The 17,401-nt window shown below is 38.2% G+C and overlaps 1 pseudogene; it reads left to right on the top strand.

Moving 5' to 3' along the window:
* Positions 1-637: 637 nt before the first annotated feature.
* LOC102285128 (ataxin-3-like) overlaps positions 638-17,401 on the top strand; it is a 189,346-nt pseudogene continuing 172,582 nt past the window's right edge.

Raw genomic sequence — 17,401 nt, 5'->3', positions numbered from 1 at the left:
CATACATGGTTCAGAACAGTTACCTTTTCTTTTTAAAGATGTGTCAATTTGATAAAATATGAGAGCTCAATGGTTAATTTGCATTTCTTTGATTTCTAACACTTTTCATATGCTTATGAGTCATTTACATTTCTTTTTGATACTGATATGTCCTTTCATCATCCTGCTCACTTTCTTATACTTAAAGCAGAAAACATATTTAATATAACTGAAATTAAAATTTCAATTTAATTGAAATTAAAATCAAATTTCTTGAAAGTTTGAGGCTGACCTCTACCGATCCCAAGACACTTCTGGCATCACTCATATCTCCAAAAGGGAAGGATCAGGAAGCGAAGATGGGTTCCCAAAACTCAAGCCACCAGGAAAGGTTGGCCACCAAACTAGAAACACAAATCAGCCTGAAATGCCAGGTATAAGATCAGAGGGTCAGAGGTTGTTTAGAAGTAGAACAGGGTAAAATATGGTGAATTTGCTCAAATATTAATTTTACCCGTGTTTTATTCATTCTTGTCTTCCTATTATTCTGAACTTGCTTGTTTTAGCGACATAGGTTGTTATGTAAAAGAAGAGTCAGTGCTGGATGATCAGAGTTAAATGCCACAATTAACTCTGCTTTTGTGCCTCTGCAATCACAATGGCTAAAGGCACAGCTGTTCAGGGCATGATGTTCAAGTGTCCTGTGTATGCCCCACGACAGCCCCCATGGTAAGCAGTCAGAAGGCAATGCTTCTGTAGGCCTCAGCTGGTACTTGGTCTCTCCTGATGCAGAGAAGTTACTCAATATATTTATGGCAAATGAATTACAATTAGATGGGTTAAAATAATAATAGCAATGAATCCTGTGTTTCTCAGGAAAGACTAAATTAAAAGATTATATGTGTTCATAAAATGATACCACCAAAAAACTAAGATCATGCCATCCCGTCCATGACTTCATAGCAAATAGATGGGGGGAAAAATGGAAAAGGTGACAGATTTTATTTTCTTGGGCTCCAAAATCACTGTGGACGGTGACTGCAACCATGAAATTAAAAGACACTTGCTCCTTGGAAGAAAAGCTATGATGAACCCAGATAGCATTTTGAAAAGCAGAGACATCACTTTGCTGACAAAGCTCCATATATGTTTTTTCCAGTAGTCATGTATGGAAGTGGGAGTTGGACCATAAAGAAGGCTGAGTAAGGATCTGTTTGTTGTTCAGTCACTCATTCATGTCCAACTCTTTGTGACCCCGTGGGCTGCAGCATGTCTGACCTCCCTGTCCTTCACCATTTCCCAGAGCTCACTCAAACTTATGTCCATTGAGCTGGTGTTGCCATTCAACCATTTCATCCACTGTCATCCCCTTCTCGTCCTGCCTTTAGTCTTTCTAAGGGTCAGGGTCTTTTTCAGTGAGTTGGCTCTTTGAATCACATTGCCAAAATATTGGAGATTCAGTATCAGCCCTTCCAATGAATATTCAGGGCTGATTTCCTTTAGGCTTCACTAGTTTGATCTCCTTGCTGTCCAAAGGACTCTCAAGAGTCTTCTCCAGCACACAGGTCAAAAGTATCAAGCTGAAGCTCCAGCATTTTGGCCACCTGATGTGAAGAGGCTACTCCTGGAAAAGACCCTGATGCTGGAAAAAATTGAGAGCAGGAGGAGAAGAGGGCATCAGAGGATGAGATGGCTGGATGATATCACCAACTCAATGGACATGAGTTTGAGCAAAATCCAGGAGATGGTGAAGGACAGGGAAGTCAGACGTGCAGGAGTCCATGGGGTCACAAAAAGCAGGACACAACTGAACCACAAGTAAAGACTTACTCCTTGAGCTGATGTGGCATAAGTAACCCAGGTGTTCCAATATTTATGTACTAACTCATTTATTTGTTGGATGTTGATATAAGATTGTGAGGCATTTACCTTCAATAGCTTTGATGTTTTGCTTATATTGACTTGATACTAACATGATGACTTATTCACAAGGTTATTATGAATATTTAAAAAGAATTCTCTGGCCTTTACTAATCTCTTAATACCCAGTGTGTGTGTGTGTGTGTGTGTGTGTGTGAACTCAGTTGTGCCTGACTCTTTGCAACATCATGAACTGCAGCCTGTCAAGCTCCTTTGTCCGTGGCATTGTTCAGACAAGAACACTGGAGCTGATTACCATTTCCTATTCCAGGGGTCTTTCCCAACCCAGGGACTGAACCAGTGTTTCTCGTTTCTCCTGCATCTCTTACATTGGTGAGCAGAGTCTTTATCACTGCACCACCTGGAAAGTCACTTGGGAAGGTGTGAAGAACAGATTCATTGGAAAAGACCCTGATGCTGAGAAAGACTGAAGACCAAAGGAGAAGGTGGTGGCAGAGCATGAGATGACTAGATAGCATCACTGACTCAATTTACATGAATTTGAGCAAACTCCGGGAGTTGGTGGAGGATAGAGGAGCCTGGCATGCTACAGTCCATGGGGCTACAAAGAGTTGGACACAATTTAGTGACTGAACAACAACATGAGAAAAGTTGCCATTTCAGGTGGGGCTTGGGGAGATTATCTTAAGCCTCACTTTCTGGCCATGTTCTCTGCCTAAGATGTCTCCTTCATGAAAGCAGCCGCTCTAGACTCAATGTTTATTGTTTATTTCACCTTTAAATTCATATGTTGAATCCTAATGCCCAATGTGATGACACTTGGAGGTGGACCTTTAGGTTGATTAGATCATAAGAGTGGAGCCCTCAAGAATGGACTCAATATCTTTATAATAGATCTTCATCCTTCTGCCACGTGAGGACACAGAGAAGCAGTAAGTAGGTCTTTTCCAGATGCCAAATCTTCGTGTGCCTTGATCTTGGATGCCCTAGCATCCAGAACAGTTAGAAATAAAATTGTGATGTTTATAAGCCACCCAATGTGATGTATTGTTATAGCAGCCTGAATGGACTAAGACATCATTCAAAATGTCCAGAACAAATCATTAAATTGGAGTTTGACTCACAATTTTGCAAAATTTTTCATCTGGGACTTCCCTGGTGATCCAGTGGTTAAGAATTCACCTTGCAATGGTGGGGACATGGGTTCAGTCCTTGGTTGGGAAATTATATCTCACATGTGATGGATCAAATAAGCCCATGAGCTGTGACTACCAAGCCCATGCACCACAACTAGAGAGTCTGCGTACAACTACAAAAGATTACTCACAACGCAAAAAAAATCCCACAAGGAAGCCAAATTTAAAAAATTAAGTAAATACACAAAATTTTTCTAGTCTGTACTATTGCACATAAATGTAAAAACAGTCCATGAAAAAAAAAATAATCAATACCAACCTAAAAAAAGAAACAGAAAATTTTGTTTTAGCCGACATGAGGATTCTAACCCAAGAGACAGTCCTTCAGAAAGCTCTTAGGACTGTTTCAGTCATTAGAGATCAAAGCACGGCTATATGCACGTTTTGGACAAAGGGTTAGACATAAAATGACATAAAGACAGCTTATACAATCCAGATATGAATGTAAAAAGTGAGTCCTGGGTCATCATGACCCCTGACAGGATTAAGAAAGAAGGTTGCTTCCTATTGGGTTGTGGCCCTTGATGAGATTGAGAAGGAAGATCATATCTTAAAGAGGTGTGGTAAATGCAGATGTACAACCCACACTAAAGGAGAGAGAGGATATCCAATCAGGCAGAGACAGTGCTTATATTTAAATTTTCATGTTTTTTCCATAAAATGTGAATTTTGTTTCATCAAAAATAGTGATATGTAGTTTTGTAGACTGATCTGAATCTTTGTTTTCACATGTCATATCAGTAGGTACATGTTGACTAATCTAATACTAAGCTACTACCTGTTCCCAAAAACCTCAGCTACAGCATTAAAAGAAGCAAAACTGTCTATCATATTCTTTTTTAAAAATTAATTAATTGATTTTAATTGGAGGCTAATTACTTTACAATATGTAGGTTTTTGCCATACATTCACATGAATCAGCCATAGGTTTACACGTGTTCCCCATCCTGAACACCCCCTCCCACCTCCCTCCCCAACCCATCCCTCAAGGTCATCCCAGTGCACCAGCCCTGAGCACCCTGTTTCATGCATCAAACCTGGACAGATGATCTATTTCACATATGATAATATACATGTTTCAATGCTATTGTCTCAAATCTTCCCACCCTCACCTTTTCCACAGAGTCCAAAAGTTTGTTTTTTTATATCTGTGTCTCTTTTGCTGTCTTGCATATAGGGTCATCATTACCATCTTTCTAAATTATATATATATGTGTGTTAATAAACTGTATTGGTATTTTTCTTTCTGACTTATTTCACTCTGTATAATAGGCTCCAGTTTCATCCACCTCATTAGAACTGATTCAAATGCATTCTTTTTAATAGCTGAGTAATAGTCCAATATGTATATGTACCACAGCTTTCTTATCCATTCATCTGCCAATTGATATCTAGGTTGCTTCCATGTCCTAGTGCTGAGATGAACATTGGGGTACACGTGTCTCTTTCAATTCTGGTTTCCTTGGTGTGTATGCCCAGCAGTGGGATTGCTGGGTCATATAGCAGTTCTATTTCCAGTTTTTTAAGGAATCTCCACACTGTTCACCATAGAGGCTGTACTAGTCTGCATTCCCACCAACAGTGTAAGAGGGTTCCCTTTTCTCAGCACCTTCTCCAGCATTTATTGCTTGTAGACTTTTTGATAGTACCCATTCTGACTGGCATGATATGGTACCTCAGTGGGGTTTTGATTTGCATTTCTTTGTTGATGATTGATTCCCGGGGTCCAGCCCCGATGGATCCAGGGAATTCGAAGGGGGCACGGAGTTGGTGGTCAGGAGATAATAGCTTAATTAAGTGTTAATTAGAGATATAAAGGGTGGTTAAACAGGGATAGCTCAGTGAGAAAATTCAGTGGAGAAAAGAGGCTGAATAACGTGGTTTACGTGGAAAACCAATAAAACTCCAAGACGAGGAGTTTGCACCACCCAGGTAGGCCACAGGCATCCTCCAGTTCTCTGGAAGGAGAGGAGACACTAAGGTCTCCCCGGTCAGATCTTAGAAGCCCAGGCAAAATTAGTAGGCTTGGTGAGCCTCCACGCTCCAGATGGGAATTCAGCCAGAAGGTGAGAGAAAGAACAACATGGGGAGACCAAGCTTCGGTGAGCAAGGCCCGTAGCTTTATTTTCAACAGGGACTTTTATACCCTAAGTTACACATAGAGGATAATAGGGGGTGTGAAATCATGCAAAGTCAGCAGTCTTTGATCCTTATCGAAACCAGGGTTTCTTTTCTGCAAACTTATCGTATACAAATGGTTTAGGTGATTTACATCATCTTCTGGCCAGAAGGCCTGTTAATATTTTATGACTCTGATGAAGGTTTGTCAACCATAAGACTTATTTTCTCTAAGAGTAATTATTTTAAAGTTTGGCGCCATCCTCCGAAAGTGTTAGATAAAGTTGCATTCCTATAGGGCAAAGGTGCAGTGGGTTTACAAAAAAAGAAAGAATTTATTACCTTAAGGGTCTAAAGTTGTTAACACCAAGGCCACTACTTATTTTTTCTACATAACAACTATATTAATTAATACACTTCCAATGATACAATACAGGGGATGTGGAAACTTGGCAGCAAGCATTGGCTCAACAATGAAATCTTCTACTAGTTCTATTCTGACAATTTCTAACTCTCCGAGAGGCTCTATACTATTTGAATATCTTAAGTTTCCTGTGCCTCTCGCGGCTAGGAGACTGTGAACAATCGTATGCATAGCTGTAGGAGTCCGGGTAAACCTGTCAGCCAAGTTAGAGAGCCATCTGAGGGGTTTGGATTTAAACACTCCTATTATGCCCAGGAGGCTAATCAGCTGGAGCTCTAAGTTGATTTCCTTCGTAGAAAAGGTGGTCGCGGGATAGGACGCCCCCTGCCCCCCCTTGGGACTGTCAGAGGAGTTGGTAAAAGTCATGAAGCAGTAAGACAGATAGACTCTGGTTTTGGGGTAGACGCTCAAGCAGGCCCAGAGGGACACCTTTCAAGTTCTGGCTTGCCTTGGCCACCAGAACTCTCCCACATAACCTTGTTATGGGTGGGGACTCCTGTGCTGGCTCCCAGCAATTGATGATGAGCATCTTTTCATGTATTTGTTAGCCATCTGTATGTCTTCTTTGTAGAAATGTCTGTTTAGTTCTTTGGCCCATTTTTTGACTGGGTTATTTATTTTTCTGGTACTGAGCTGCATAAGCTGGTTGTATATTTTGAGATTAACTATTTGCCAGTTGCTTTGTTTGCTATTATTTTCTCCCATCCTGAAGTCTGTCTTTTCACCTTACTTATAGTTTCCTTCGTTGTGAAAAAGCTTTCAAGTTTAATTAGGTCCCATTTGTTTATTTTTGCTTTTATTTCCATTACTCTGAGAGCTGGTTCATAGAGGACACTGCTGTGATTTATGTCAGAGAGTGTTTTGCCTATGTTTTCCTCTAGGAGTTTTGTAGTTTCTGGTCTTACATTTAGATCTTTAATCCATTTTGAGTTTATTTTTGTGTATGGTGTTAGAAAGTGTTCTAGTTTCATTCTTTTACAAGTGGTTGACCAGTTTTCCCAGCACCACTTGTTAAAGAGATTGTCTTTAATCCATTGTATATTCTTGCGTCCTTTCTCCATTCAACAAAAAGAATAAAATACTTAGGAACAAATCTACCTAAAGAAACAAAAGACCTCTATATGGAAAACTGTAAAACACTGATGAAAGAAATCAAAGATGACACAAATAGATGGAGGAATATACCATGTTCATGGATCGGAAGAATCAATATATTGAAAGTGAAAACTACCACAAGCAATCTATAGTTTCAATGCAATCCCTATCAAGCTACCAACAGTATTTTTCACAAAACTAGAACAAATAATTTCACAATTTGTATGGAAATACCAGAAACCTCAAATAGCCAAAGCAATCTTGAGAAAGAAGAATGGAACTGGAGGAATCAACCTGCCTGACTTCAGACTATACTACAAAGCTACAGTCATCAAGACAGTATGGTACTGGCACAAAGACAGAAATATAGATCAATGGAACAAAATAGAAAGCCCAGAGATAAATCCACACACCTATGTACACCTTATCATATGCTTTTTGAAAAAATCTGGTTATAACATAAAGAAGATTGAGGTAGATATTATTATTTTATACCCAAAAGAGCTGAAAAATCATAAGCTCTAAAGAATATAAGTTCATGGTTTTCATGAAAACACTCAACTAATCTATTCTGTGATTGTATATTCCATGCTAAATTTGCTTATGAATAATTCAAACTTTTAAAAATGTTTGTATAAGTGTACAGTTTCAGAACCAAGTCTTAACCATGCATTCACACTATCTCCCCTTGATTGACTGGGTAAAAAGTTGGGGGTAAGAAGAGAGAGAACACAAATATTTCAGAAATGGAACTTAGAGATATTAGTACAGTACCGTCATTTGGAAAATTAGATCTCATGCCTAGCACTGTATTGGTTGGTGCATGAATGTGGCCTAGACATTCCCTAGATAAAACAACAAAACCTTTTTTTTTTTTTAAGAAGCCATACAAAGTCACTGCAGTGGGAACAAACAGAGAAATCAGTAGCATTGTTTCAGGGAGATGAGACCTCCTGGCTCACATGCTTGCCACAGCAGGAATGGGGAGAAGGTCGCCCGACCAGGCAGCATGACTCTCCTCCTGCAGGCCCAGCCACTTGTGCTTTGCGTCAGCTGGAGCTGATGATGACGGTGCCTTGTTCAGACACATGCTGGAGACCCCCTCATGGACCTAGGTGGGCCTTAGCCATCATGGGTGCACCCAGGACACAGCCTCAGTTCTAGATGAGGGCACACAGAGCAGCCAAATCTGTGCCATCTGCTCCACACACAGCTGAGCTCCAGTGCGGAATCAGAGCCACGGCTGTGTGTTCTAAGAGCACAGGGGGTGTGTTAAGAGGCCCTTGAACCAGCCTTGGTTCTTTATCATTTGCTTCTCAGTGCAGTTCTCTTCAAGGGAATAGCACATGGTTGAAGTGATACACTCTAATGTGTTCATCTAAAAATTCCCTTTACTTGGTATTTACAGCTTCTAATACTTTACCACTGCAAGTAGTTGCATGCAAACAAGTTTTACCTCATTTTCCTGTTAATTGACAGAAGTCATCAATTATGCCATTAAGTCATTTCTTGTTCATAATTTCACATTGTACCTGAAAGCACTTGGAAATACAAGGTCTGCTAGTCAAATTTTTCTTAACAATGCCTCGTAAATCATGTATTTTGTCACACTCTGAAGGCCTTATTTGCAGAATCAGCAGAATTTCCTGAAAAAGTGTTACAAACCCACAGTTCGCCACATTAATCCAAGTTAGTTTATTTAGCCTGTTACTGACAATAATCTGATACCGATTACTATAACAGTAATTCTAATACCACAGTTACTTTCCCTCCTGTCTTCCCTTTGTCTATATAAACTCAATTTCATAGAATTATACCAGTTTAAAAATATTTAATATCATAACCAGTTTTTGCCATATAAATGTACCTCTTTTTGTAAAATAAGTGTGCTGAGACTTATAACACCTGACACACAGAATGTATGACTTTGTCTTAAGAAAAGTGTGTTAGTATATTGTATTGGTGTTTTTCTTTCTGGCTTACTTCACTCTGTATAATAGGCTCCAGTTTTATCCACCTCATTAGAACTGATTAAAATGTATTCTTTTTAATGGCTGCATAATACTCCATTATGTATATGTACCACAGATTTTTTATTCATTCATCTGCTGATGGACATCTAGGTTGCTTCCATGTCCTGGCTATTATAAACAGTGCTGTGATGAACATTGAGGTACATGTGTCTCTTTCAATTCTGGTTTCCTCAGTGTGTATGGCCAGCAGTGGATCACCAGTCCAGGTTCGATGCAGGATACAGGATGCTTGGGGCTGGTGCACTGGGATGACCCAGAGGGATGGTACGGGGAGGGAGGTGGGAGGGGGGTTCAGGATGGGGAGAACATGTACACCCATGGTGGATTCATGTTGATGTATGGCAAAACCAATACATTATTGTAAAATAATTAGCCTCCAATTAAAATAAACAAATTAAAAAAAAAGAAAAGTGTGGGTGACTGATTTGCTCATTGAACATAGTATGTTACAAAATATCTCAGGATGTTTGCATGGATTGTTTCAAATAACTCAATATATTTTCAGGGTAACCAGAATCCACTGTAAATCTTTGATTGTATCTTAAACACAGAAAGCCTGAATAGTGATTTTTTTTATTCTAATATAGTGTTCAAATGATTAAAAAGTGGGAATGATGAGCCTCTAGTATAATCATGCCTTTTTCTAAATTGTAGGAGAATGCTTTCCTTTCATGTTCAATGCAAATTTATTATATGTAAAAAGATATTAATTTCAGACATTTTTTCCTTGTTTTAAATTTTATTTATTTATAATTGGAGGATGATTACTTTACAATATTGCAATGGCTTTTGCCATACATCAGCATGAATCAGCCATAGCTATGCATGTGTCCCACCATCCTGAACTCTTCTCCCACCTCCCTCTGCACCCCATCTGAGGGGAGAGAAAAAATTAGCTAAGATGGCTTGTTCAAGCTGTCTTGCCCCACGTTTTGTAAATAATGACTATGTAACAGCTGAGGTCACTTATAGCACTGCACATGCACATCACAAGGTATTATTTGCTTGGTCATGAGCTACTTTGTGCTATAAGGATATGAACTCCACCGAAAAGAGCAGCGCATTACTGCTGCCTCATGGCTGTGTCTGTGGGGTCAGCCACAAGAGGAGAGAATTGTGGTATAGCTGCTGTGCCAGCCAGAAGAGAGAATAAACTTGTCCTCAGTTACTACAACTCTTAACATCTTCTTCCAGCCTCTTAGCTCATGCCTCGCCTAACCTGGGTTCAACAAATAGTGTGCACAGTAGATACAGCAATATAATTGGTGTCACGAACAGGGTTAGCAATACACCATCCCTCCAGGTTATCATAGAGCACAGGCCCTGGGTGCCCTGCTTCATGCATTGAACTCACACTGGGTCATCCTTTCTTCATATGGTAATGAATATACTTCTCTGCTGTTCTCTCAAATCATCCCACTCTCTCCTTCTCCCACTGAGTCCAAAAGTCTGTTCTTTACATCTGAGTCTCCTCTGCTATATGTAGAATCATCGGTACCATCCTTCTAGATTCCATATATATGTGCTAATATACAATATTTGTCTTTCTGTTTATGACTTACTTTGCTCTGTATAATAGGCTCCAGGTTCATCCACCTCACTAGAACTGACTCAAATGCATTCTTTTTATAGCTGAGTAGTATTCCATTGTGTATATGTGCCATAGCTTCCTTATCCATTCATCTGCTGATGGACATCTAGGTTTCGTCCATGTCCTAGCTATTATAAATAGTGCTGCAATAAACATGGATGTACATGTATCTCTTTCAATTCTGGTTTCCTCAGTGTGTATGCTGAGCAGTGGGATTGCTAGGTCATATGGGAGTTCTATTCCCAGTTTTTTAAGGAATCTCTGCACTGTTCTCCATTGTAGTCATACTAATTTGCATTCCCACCAATTTTGTAAGAAGGATTCACTTTTTTACACATCCTCTCCAGCATTTATTGTTTGTAGACTTTTTGATGATGGTCATTCTTACCAGTTTGAGATGTTACGTCATTGTAGTTTTGATTTGTGTTTCTCTAATTATGAGTGACATTGAGCATATGTTCATGTATTTATTAGCCATCTGTATGTCTTCTTTGGAGAAATGTCTGTTTAGGTTTTTTGCCCACTTTTTGACTGGATTGTTCGTTTTTCTGGTATTGAGCTGCATGAGCTGCTTGTATATTTTGAAGATTAGTTCTTTGTCCGTTGTTTCATTTGCTATGATTTTCTGTCATCCTGAGGGCTGTCTTTTCACCTTGCTTATAGTTTCCTCCATTGTGCAAAAGTGTTTAAGTTTAATTAAGTCCCATTTGTTATTATTATTATTGCTTTTCTTTCCATTACTCTGGGAGGTGGATCATGGAAGATCTTCTTGTGATTTATGTCTGAGAGTGTTCTGACTATGTTTTCTTCTAGGAGCTTTATAATTTCTGGTCTTACATTTAGGTTTTTAATCCATTTCGAGTTTATCTTTGTGATATGATGTTAGAAGGGCTTCCCTGGTAGGTTAGCTGGCAAAGAATCCTTCTATAATTCAGAAGACCTAGGTTTGATACTTGGATTGGGAAGATCCTCTGGAGGAGGACATGGCAACCCACTCCAGTATTCTTGCCTGGAGAATCTCCATGGACAGAGGAGCCTGGAAAGTTAGTCCATTGGGTCACAAAGAGTTGGACATGACTGAGTGACTAAGCACAGCATATGGTAATAGAAAGTGTTCTAGTTTCATTCTTTCACACATAGTTGACTGGTTTCCCTATCATTAATTGTTGACGAGACTATCTTTTCTCCTTTGTATATTTTTTCCTCCTTTGTAAAAGATAAGGTATCCATAGGTGTGTGGATTTATCTCCAGACTTTCTATTTTGTTCCACTGATCTACATTTCTGTCTTTGTGCCAGTACCATACTGTCTTGATGACTGTAGCTTTGTAGTATAATCTGAATTCAGGAAAGGTGATTCCTCCAGTTCCATTCTTTTTTCTCAAGATTTCTTGGCTATTCAGAGTGTTTTTTATTTCTATACAAATTGTGAAATTATTTGTTCTAGGTCGGTGAAAAATCCCATTGATGGTTTGATAGAGATTGCACTGAATCTATAGATCGCCTTGGGTACTATATTAATTTTTACTATATTGATTCTTCCAATCCTAGAACATGGTATATTTCTCCATATATTTGTGTCGTCTTTGATTCCTTTCACCAATGTTTTACAGTTTTATGTGTACAGATCTTTTGTCACCTTAGGTAAATTTATTCCTAAGCATCTTATTTATTTATTTATTTATTTTTGCAATGATGAATGGGATTGTTTACTTAATTTCTTTTTCTGATTTTTCATTGTTAGTGTATAGGAAGGCATGGGATTTCTGTGTGTTAATTTTATATACTGCAACTTTAGTATATTCATTGATTAGCTCTAGTAATTTTCTGGTGGCATCTTTAGGGTTTTCTGTGTCATCTGCAAACAGTAAGAGTTTTATTTCTCTTTCAATTTAGATTCCTTTTATTTCATACTCTTCTCTAATTGCTGTGGCTAGGACTTCCAGAATTATGTTGAATATAGTGGTGAGCATGGGCACCCTTGCCTTGTTCCTGATCTTAGAGGAAATGCTTTCAATTTTTCACCATTGAGGATAATGCTTGCTCTGGGTTTGTCACATATGGTTTTTATTATGTTGAGTTATGTTTCTTCTATGCCTATTTTCTGGAGAGTTTTTTTTTTTTTTTATCATAAATGGTGTTGAATTTTGTCAAAGGTTTTCCTTGCATTCATTGCAATAATCATATGGTTTTTATCTTTAATTTGTTAACATGGTGTATCACATTGATTGATTTGTGAATAATAAAGAATCCTTGCATCTCTGGAATAAAGCCCAGTTGGTCATGATGTATGATCTTTTAAATATGTTATTGGATTCTGTTTGCTAGAATTTTGTTGAGGATTTTTGTATATGTTCATCAGTGATATTGGCCTGTAGTTTTCTTTTTTAGTGACATCTTTGTCTGGTTTTGGTATCAGGGTGATTGTGGTATAATAGAATTAGTTTGGGAGTTTTCTTTCCTCTACACTTTTCTGGAAAAGTTTAAGTAGGATAGGTGTTAGCTCTTCTCTAAATTTTTGGTAACGTTTACCTGTGAAGCCATCTTGTTCTGGGCTTTTGTTTGTTGGAAGATTTGTATTACACTTTAGATTCACATGCTTCTAATTGGTCTCTCCACATTTTCTATTTCTTCCTAGTTCAGTTTTGGAAGGTTATAGACAGAGGATGAGATGGCTGGATGGCATCACTGACTCGATGGATGTGAGTCTCAGTGAACTCCGAGAGTTGGTGATGGACAGGGAGGCCTGGCATGCTGTGATTCATGGGGTCGCAGAGTCGGACATGACTGAGCGACTGAGCTGATCTGATCTGATCTGATAGTTTTCTAAGGATTTGTCTGTTTCTTCCAAGTTGTCCATTTGATAGGCATATAATTGCTCATAGTAGTCTCTTATGATTACTTGTATTTCTGTGTTGTTTCTTGTACTTTTTCCATTTTCATTTCTAATTTTATTGAATTGAGTCTTCTCCCTTTTTTCTTGATGAGTCTGGCTAACAATTTGTCTGTTTTGTTTATCTTCTCAAAGAACCAGCTTTTAGTTTTATTGATCTTTGCTATAGTCTCCTTCATTTCTTTTTCTGCTCTGACTTTTATGATTTATTTCCTTTTACTAACTTTGGATTTTTCTGTTCTTCTTTTTCTAGTTCTTCTAGGTGTAAGGTTAGTTTATTTATTTGATATTTCTCTTGTTTCTTGAGATAGACTTATGTTACTATGCACTTTGCTCTTAGCACTGCTCTTACTGAATCCCATAGGTTTGGGGTTGTGCTGTTTTCATTATCATTTGTTTCTGTGTACATTTTGATTTCCTCTTTGGTTCTTCAGTGATCTGTTGGTTATTCAGAAGCATGCTTTTTAGCCTCCATGTGTTTGTGTTTCTAATAGTCCCCCCACCCACCCTGTGGTTGATATCTAATCTTATAGCATTGTGATCAGAAAAGATGCTTGAAATTGTTTCTTTTTTTTTTTTTTAAATTTTAGCAAAGCTTCATTTGTGCACCAGGATGCGATCTATCCTGGAAAATGTTCCATGTGCCCTTAATAAGAAGGTGAAATCCATCATTTTGAGTATGAAGTGTCCTGTAGATATCAATTAGATCAAACTGTTCCATTGTATCATTTAAAGCTTGTTTCCTTGTTAATTTTCTTCTTAATAGCATGTGGCATACTGCCTTTTGTGTTTAGGTGTATGTGCAATTATTTTCTCTGTTAGCAGATCAGAAAGCAATCTGTACCTCAGGGGGAAGGATATAGACCACAGTTTAGCATTCTGTGGTATATAGCTGTGATCAATAGGAGGACAGACAATCTCAAAGCATTAGCCACAAAGCAGTTAACAGTGTTGTAACCTGTGCAGATAGGAGATATACTCAGGCATCTGAGGAAGTAAACCTGGCGCAGAAAAGTAGCAAAAGAGTAACAAAGCACAGATGTCAAGGGAATGGTGCTTGCTACTGTCCCTGGTCACTAGGTAAGTGGTATCCATACTGTGGATATATGGTCCTCATCCTCCTCCCCAAGTACCAGTGATTTTCATAGCAGGAATCCAGTCCTGACCCCCTCAGGAACAAATAACAAAAGAATAATTCTTAAAGTTTAATACAAAACATATAATCATTGTGTATGACTCATTCAAAGTGAAGATTGCATATGTCTTAGGAAAAACTTGACTCTTTGCTGGAGCATTTGTTCACCAGGGCATAAAGATTAGAATTGAGGTGTCCTTGCTATCTTAGATTACAAAGTTTCTGTAGCATCTGATGCCTGGCATTTGTGGCAACAAGAGAATCAAAGTGAGTGCCTTGATGGCAACACTGTCAAGAACTTTGGAGTTGCTCATACTGTGATACATCACCTAAAGGAGAGAAAACTGTTCCTCCCATCCTGGAGGTCAACTACAGACCTCTTCCTTTGACATGACTTTTTTTTATTACTATTGGTTTTTAAGATTTTTGGTGGAGTTTTGGCAGAGTCTTCTTTTTTCCTGCAGCAAACAAACTTCCATGTGGAAGAACCCCATTCCTACTGGCAGCTTTATTTTCTAACTTTTCTATAAAAAAGTAGAGTATTCTCTAAATTTTTAAGGAAAATATTCATGGGGTAGATATATTGCTTTACATGAATTTGCATAATGTGTTATTCATTTTAAAATGTTACTGGATAAAACTTTTACCAAATTCTTCTTTTATTCACATTTGGAAAATAACATAATAAAAGCATACTTAATGAGTGTTGGGGTTCTTAAAAGAGGATTATATTGATAATGACATTCAACTTCTCAAGTTTATGAAGGCAGGATTCATGAACACTGCATATTTGCACCCCCAAATTTTTTAGAATAAAGTTTTGCATATATAAAAATGTCAGCCTCAGTCAAGAATAAAACTAAGCCAATCATTCTTTTCATTCATTTATACTACTTATTGAACATCAAATATAAGACAAGTACTCTGATATGGTGAAATAGCAGCGGATAAAATATAAAAATTCCTTGCTTCCAGGAATTTTACAATCACATGGGAAATAGGTCCTACAGTAGTTAATATTTGTGTGTGTGTGCACACTTTGTGCCAAGCACAGTTTTTCACATTTTATAAGTTACTAATTCAGTTAATCTTCACAACAGCAATATGAGTAAGGACCATTTTGTCAATGGTCCACAGTGAAGGAAAACAAATACTGTATATAGAATAGATATGTGGCCAGTCCAAACCACTGAGTGATGGAGCATGGCTTTCCGTCTAGACAACCTGACTGTTGAGCCAGAGTGTGAACCCACTTTTCTGCAGTGGTTCTTCTTAAACAAACAAACTGCTTACCTACCTGCAGGGCTTCCCATGGTGTCTGGCACTGGGAGATTACCTGTTGAAGTGTATGGTTAGTGTTACCTTCTGTCTGTTTCAGGTTTTAATGGCACATAAGGGGTGACAGATAGGAGCTGAGGGAAGTACTGAAAACGTGTTTGTTGTTGTTGTTTAAATCAATGGAATATGTGTGTTTGATGTGTTGATTGCAATGCTAGAGTAAACTTCATAGCTGGAAGTTAGCAAGATCTCTGATGCCACTATAAGGGTTACAACCTCATGAGTACCAATCAAGCCTTGTTCTCAGAATGGCTAGAAGATACTGGCTAGAGAATAAGGTCCTGACCTCTACCATTGATGCTCAGTTGATCTAAAAGTCAACAGAACATAGCACCTTATTTGGATAAAGTGTCACCTTAAGCCAATGTGATGGTCTCTGAGCAGGGATCTGGGACATACATTCTCTTTTCCTAACTAACACCTGATGGGCATAAATTGCCATTGAATTATAACGTGTTTAAAGGCTTATTCTTAATTTATATTTTATGCAATGCAGTTTTCATAATTCAGGGAGGTATCTGAATACTGAAGCAATGTAAGTTTCTCTTTGCCATCCTTATGCCCTGGAGCTATATATCTGCCTTCAGATTCCACAGTAAATATCAGTCATCTAAAACCTTTTTGGGGGACCACAAAGCTTCTATTGCATCAGTGTGCTTTTTATGATACTTTGGGAACTGTTTTAAGGTGAAGGTAATAAAAAATCCAACAAGAAAGTAGTGTTGTGCAGGCCTGTCTTTTAAAGCATAAACTCTCACGATGAGAATGCAGTACATTGGTGGGTGACAAGGGGATCCCAGAGGGCTTAGGGAATTGTGAGTGAAGTGCTCAGAATGTCAATCTGAAAGTTAATCCTCCATGGACTCAATGTCTAGCCTCTAACTTCCTTGGCAAATGTGACTCCCTGCCTAATCAATAATGGCTACTTTCTTCTATAAAATATCTGTTCTGTTAACAGACTTTTGTCTATCTCTGTGACAGATTGTCTCTGACATCCACTTAGATGGACCACAAGCTAAGTGAGGGTATGGATTTGTTAAACAATTATTTTTTTAGAAAGTGGACATTTAATTATTTTTCTGTGTTATATTGCACCTGGGCTGTTTTGCACAAGAAATCACAGATGCATTCCTCTAGGCTGTGGGGGGATCTGCTTGGATATCTCTCCCATGGGCGCCCCATCCATATTATCAAACTGCAGACCAAGCAGTTAGTTCACCCTTGACAACTTACAGTTGCCAAGGGAACTAGGCAGTTAGAGCCTCCTTAATAAACAATTTTACCTTGGTGAACTCTTACGTCTCTAAATAGATGATCATGGTCTGTAACTTCTAAATTTGTAACAGAATTGATTAACACTCACTTTGGGTATACCAAATTATAATCTTTACCACATGCTTCACTCAGCAGCTGACTTGCTATTAGCCAGATTGTCATGGGACTTCCAAGCTTCAGAGAATAATTGCATGGGGATATTTAATATATCAATTACCTTGAGCTAATTTATGTGAATAGATCACATTTTTAAAGTATAATTGAACAAAAGCTTATTTCTCAAATTTTAAAATGTGAAAATCCTCAAATGTTTACAAGTGTGAAAACAGTGGATTTTAATCCAGAATGTAAAGTCCTAATTTACTGTTTAAAATGGCATCTGTTGAGTGCTGATAAAATATCTATAAAAACAGCAAAAAGAAAAAAAAATGCTGTCATAATATC

This window comes from Bos mutus, chromosome 4 (genome assembly GCF_027580195.1).
Source record: "Bos mutus isolate GX-2022 chromosome 4, NWIPB_WYAK_1.1, whole genome shotgun sequence".
Taxonomy (NCBI): domain Eukaryota; kingdom Metazoa; phylum Chordata; class Mammalia; order Artiodactyla; family Bovidae; genus Bos; species Bos mutus.
Note: the sequence above shows the minus strand (reverse complement) of the source record. Positions and strands in the feature narration are given on the sequence as shown.